The sequence below is a fragment of the Propithecus coquereli genome, unplaced genomic scaffold (assembly GCF_000956105.1).
Source record: "Propithecus coquereli isolate 6110/MARCELLA unplaced genomic scaffold, Pcoq_1.0 Scaffold104, whole genome shotgun sequence".
Taxonomy (NCBI): Eukaryota; Metazoa; Chordata; class Mammalia; order Primates; family Indriidae; genus Propithecus; species Propithecus coquereli.
In genome coordinates this window covers 9,151,677-9,157,770 of record NW_012134303.1, presented here as the reverse complement: position 1 = coordinate 9,157,770, position 6,094 = coordinate 9,151,677, and positions in this window count along the sequence as shown.

Here is a 6,094-nt window from a genome sequence, read left to right as displayed (position 1 = left end):
ACAGGCGTGAGCCACCGCGCCCGGCCAAAACGACATTTTTATTTCAGAATATCTGTGAGTCAGGAACTTACTTTTATTTCTTTATTTTTTAGAGAGAGAGTCTTGCTCTGTCACCCAGGTTGGAATGCAATGGCACAATCATAGCTCACTGTAACCTCCAACTTCTGGGCTTGAGCTTTCCTCCTGCTTCTGCCTCCCAAAGTGCTGGGATTACAGGCATGAGCCACCAATATCTGGCTAAAACTATTTTTAAAAAGAGCTCTTCCAATCTAAGTAAAAAGTGCTGAAGCTGTTTATGCAATTAAAACCTCCAATAAATCAATTATTCAGGAAAATATACTGTCATGCTGATGGTAAATAAACAGAATTCCTTTAAATTGTTGCCCAAGTAGAAATAAAACAAAATTAAAGTACAGTCATGGCCTGCTAAGTCTTCGAATGAACAGAGTTCTAATAGTTGCATAAGTAAATAACTATATATTCATATAATTGTATATAAATATTTCAATTTCTGTGAAACACAAACATAAATAAAATTGATGTCTTTTCTCAACTGCATGGCAATACATTCATTTTAAAAGGAAATAGCAAAGAGTAACAAGCATGAACTTTTAGAGCGAGAAGCCCTGGCTTTCAGTCTCTAGGTCACCACCTATTAGCAATGTGATTCAGGTCAATTATTTTTTCTGATCTCTCATTTTTTCTTCTATAAAATGGAGAAGTTAATAATTTCTTCCTCAAGGGTTGTGATGCAGAGCAAATTAAATAATGCACACAAAAGCACTCTGCAAATTTTTAACTGCTGTATTCATTGTTTCTTACTATTTTATTCTATGGGACAAACAGCCCCTTCTGCTTTATTTAGTGAATCCCTGGTGCACACTGCTGATTGGAATTCTGGATTCAGACAATACTCATGTGGGAAATATTTTGTAGACTGTTACTTATGCTTCCATTATATAAATGTTTTATAGTGGCCTCTCCATTCTTTCCATTTTAAAAAATGTTCTTCTAAAACAATTTGTCAGAAAGCTACTCATGTGATGACATTGGTTTATTTAGACACTGCCACCTTCCCTCCTTTCTATTAGGATCATTTGCAGTTTCACAGATAGAATTGCATTTTTGAGGGTTTCCTAATTTAAGTGCGGTCTTTGCTTCCCATCAGTGTTGACTTCCAACTTAGAATCTCACTCAAACCTGATTGATGGCCTCTCCAAGTGGCCTTCCAGGCTGGAGTATGAGCAGAGTTAAGAAAACAACCATTACTATTTTTTTTACAGGCCTATCGAATTGAGTTCTGTTAAAACAGTAATAAAAGACCTCGAAATAGACGTATCAATAATACAATTTTTGTGGGTTTGCTTGGGTGACAGTGAAACTGTTACTTCATATAAAAAATAGAGATAGAGGAAAAGGTGTTCTAAGACTGTTCCAAAATATCAGCCATTTCACATGATATTAATAGTTTACAGTGCCCCGCTCTCTTTGGTATTACAGTATTTATGTTCCTTTTTTGTTTCATTTTCTATTTGGAGCTAAAAAGGTCTTGTGTTCATCTGGATGCAATGACAGATGAGGCTTTTTACTCTCCAAGTGCCCCAGAGCATACTTTGGATAGCAGAGGATGTGAAACTCATAAAAAGAATGGCTGCAGAGCCAGTGGCAAACAGGGAGAGGATTACCTTCTTTCTGTTGCTCTGAGGTCCGTTCACTCATAGTCATATCATCGTCCTGTGTACCAGTGCCCTCTTGTGAAAGATGTTATGGGTGCACACATGTAGACATTTTGCCTATTTATTCTCAGAAAGCAAAAGAAAATGTATACCAAACAGTGATTCAAGCATCTTTGTTTATTTTTTCTCCTTCCTTCTTTTCTTTTTTGTTTTTATTTTGTCTCCTCCTCCATTGCCTCTCCTTTTCATGTACTTTCTTTACTTCAAATCACTCTCATCCTCCTTAATGTTATTAAATATATAGAAACATGAAGTTGGTTATGAAATATTTTAGATGTCTTCCCTATGTCCCACCAAAAACACAGAGATAACGGAAAATATAGAATCATTTGAATCTTTAGACTGTTTTCAGATTCATCCCCATGGCTTAAAGTTATGGTGAACTGAGAGGAAGGAGTATCATCTGGGGACCAAAAAAAAAAAAAGAAAAGAAAAAAAATTACTGTTAACCTGTAACTTTAAGATTTATTACTGGTTGCTGAGCCAGAAGTAAATCTGTAAAACTATTCCATGGAGCAATATTTTTCTTAACCAAATGAGCCTCAGTTTCCTTGTCTGTAAAATGGGGATGAAAATAGTAACACATAATTAATAGTAATTATGAGAGAAAGGTACCAGATTTGGGGAGGACCTTAACTATCTTAAATTTAAAGACAAGAAATGCAGACTTAGCTGCTGCACAATAAGGAATTATCAGATTTTTTTGGCAGCTTAGTTTTAAGAAAATTGCTATGATGGTGGTGTGTGGCTGGGATTAGAATCAGTACAATGCTAATAACTGCTAACATTTATTGAGTGTTTTCCATACCCTAGGCACTATGCTAATCCTTTATCTATCTTACCTCATTTAATTCCTTCAGCCTCTCTGTGAGATAGGCAATATTTCTTATCTATGTTTTACAGAGGAGGAGACTGAGATACAGAGCAATTAAAAAATTTACATAAGCTGTTAATTAGGATGAGGTCACCAAAGAAGAGATCAGTAAGTTGCAGAGACAGGATTTGACCCTAGACTGTCTGGTTCCAGAACCCTCATGTCTAACTACTGTGGTATACTGTCTCTAATATGCCAGTCAATAATTTCCCAAAACACCATCCATATTCACTCATTACTATTACTTCAAGGAATATTTAACAATTTGGGGATTTTCTATGTAGAATGATTATTCAGTTGTCTTACATGATGTGGGCATTAAGTGTCTTGAATTTGTGATTTTTTCTTTTTCGGAGAATTGAAGCTTTATCCTTCAAGTGTTAAAAAAAAAGATTGTTTATGGTGGAAATCATACTAAAATATACTGTAAGCTTCACAGACTTTGTAAAGAGTTTTTTTGAATATGATTGATTCAGGGTTTTATAAATGTCAAATGTTTTACTGTATTATGGTAAACCTTTGGAAATTATTAAGGTTTGGAATATACTATGAACTTATAGTGACTAATTTCTTTTTTTTTTCCTTCTGCTTCTCTAACTCAGTGATTCTCTGCATTGTTAGTGAGGGCTTAGTTTCGTCTTTGGTTGTAAGCCCCGAGATCACTAACTGGCAGGTACTGCTTGTCCCCTTCCTTGTGCTCTGCTATCTCTGATCACTGACATCAGTGGGCCTAATGGTTCTTGCATTTTATAACATTGATCCTCTTTCCCTCTACTTCTCTCTCCTTCCATTGTTTTTCTCTGATCTTTCTTTTTTTATTCTTACTCATTTCAGGTTTGTTGCTAATGGTACTGGAGTTTGCTATCTGGGCTAATCCATCAGATATTCCTTCTTCCTGGGAGAGAGGGGTGGAGTGGTTTATGTGAAATTTGGCTCCTTTTCTCTGGTTAGTGAAATAACCATAAACATAAGACCTATAAACAATATACCTTTAACTCTTGGTTATTTTCATGATTTCTCTAATTTTGGGGTCCTAGGTTGCTTTGAATAGCTGAGGTTCCAGACATCTGAAGCTGAAAAACAACAGCTCTGTTTTATTTCTAGAATAGAATGTTTAATTCTGGCATTTAACTTTGAAGGGTCTAAATTGTGTTACTTTTAAATTTAACTATTTCAGTATTAATATAACAGCAATATAGCTGATGTATTCCAAATATTTGTATGGCAAATAATCTAGTCTTTTAACTATTTTCCAGTTTAAAATATATAAGTTCCTGATTGTGAGATGACATTATTTTTTTAATTGTTGTTACAGTCACTCCAGAAAGTTTTAAAAAGCATCTCAAAGCTCTCAATGGTTCTTATATAACTGAAGGGGCTTTAGTTAATGTTTGCTATAATTGTTAGAAAATATCTGAATTATATGCAGTGTATTACTGCATTAAATTTGTAAGGAACATTAACTGTTGAAGAGAGTTCTGTAGCACTCAGGATCTCTTTGTGAAGTAGTAGGGTTTAGTTTAAAAGCAAAATAACAAAATGAAACAAGTAACTCTGCTTCACTGAAACAAAAGATTTTTCCCATAAAGTAAAACTACATGTATTTACAGACTCAAATACTTCTTAATAAAAATCACTTCTCTTTAAAAACAGCTTTCAAATATTAAAATTCATAATCTTTGTTCTCCCAGATTTTAACAAAGTTATATGATGTCTTTCTGAGAACCTGTCTATTTTTGGTTAATTTTAAACTGACAAATATTATCGAGTTCTATCTAAATTAAAGGTAGGAAAAATAAAGACTTCCTGTGCTTTAAACTTACTAGAAAACATAAAGCTATTTTATCACTAATGGATTTTCTTCAGCACAACCTTGCAAAATGGCCCTATCACTGCTCTATTTAACAAGCTGTTTTTATGTGTACAAGAATCCTCAAATGAGAAGGGGAGTATTCTGTTTACATTGCTTGTAAATCAGGCCAGAAGACCAGAAACAAATCTTCTCCTTCAAAGGAAGAGTTCTATTTGATCGGAGGAAATCTTTTAAAGTAAGGCATACCTTCTGATTTATATATTCAATTGGAAAGGTGCCACCGCAGCTACCCTCTGGAACTATTTTACCTGAAGAATTACCAAGAAGATAATAACTTTTTCAAGAATGATTTTTCCAGGAAATTGGATCACTTTAGAAAAATGAAAAATATTATAAATGGCATATGGAATGCTGCTGCAGAATTAAAATCTAAGACCATATCCACTGTGGCTGGGTCAGCAGGGCAGTGGTGCTGGCTGAGTGTTACATTACCTTAAGGTCATTGTTACAGGTCATGAGGGGTTAATCACCAAATGCAAGGCAGAAGCATGGTTGGATAGGCTGTGTCAATTACTGTGAACCTATGTAACAGGATCACATGATTAAAATGATTTTGTCCTTAGTCCCAGGAGCCCCAGGTAGTATCTGTGAACCACAGAGAGGCATAGAGGATTGAGGTTGTAAAATCAACACAGAAAAAGTTCCCTGAGGCCTCAAGTCTGGGGCTGTAGTTGCTCTAACAACTAATTGCAATATAGATGGAAAATATACTTAAATTTCACTTGCCAATATTGATCTATTAATTAGTAGTGGCTGTCTAGAGCTTTGTGTTGAGAAGGACTGCCAGGTTCATTGGGAAAGAAGGTTGAGATTAGATAACAATGTGTGCCATAAACCTGAGAACAGGAAGCAGGTGCAAACTGGCCAAGTGGCTGCCGTTCCTGAACTGGAAGTTGCTGCTGTCTCATAGGCTCAGTCCTATCAGCTCAGTCCTGTCTTGTCTGACTAGCTCCTCATTGATGTTAAATCATGTTCCCTCATCTTCAGTGCGCTAGGACCAGGGTGAAGTTGCCCCGTGTAAAATGAGGAAGCCCTGAAGGGAATCTGATCATCATAGGGCTTTTGGGACCAATGTACCTACTTTTCTGTTTATTGATGCAATCACTCCTTGAAAGTTGGACAGGAATGGTGATCATATTGTCCTTTTCTTTTCGGATGCTCCAAGGATTGTGAGACTGCCTTCTGACACCATGGTGCCACACTCTTCCATGAGCCAGGAGTAGCTGGTCACTGCCTTTAACTTCCAGTGACTTTTAACTCCCCAGACTAGTCAGATGGCCTCACTCATTTACTTGCCTGTGTGTGTGTTCTTGAATGATTCTTTTCCTAGCAACAAGGGTCTGCTCGGATCAGAATCAAGATCTCTTTTGTGGCCACAAACTTATATCTGTTCTCCTGTCTGCCTTGTTCTATGCTTTTGATTCAGAAGATCTCTTAGGCCCTAAGCACTAGCCCAGAGCTTTACTAGCTACCTTGCCATTTGCAATCTGACCACTTTAGGTTCTTTTCTGCTTGCTTGGACTTTGACTACCCCATTTTCTTTCTTTAACCATTGCTATGTATGTCTTCCAGGTTTTTATTTCCATGTCTACCTAGTTTCTGGCCCACTGT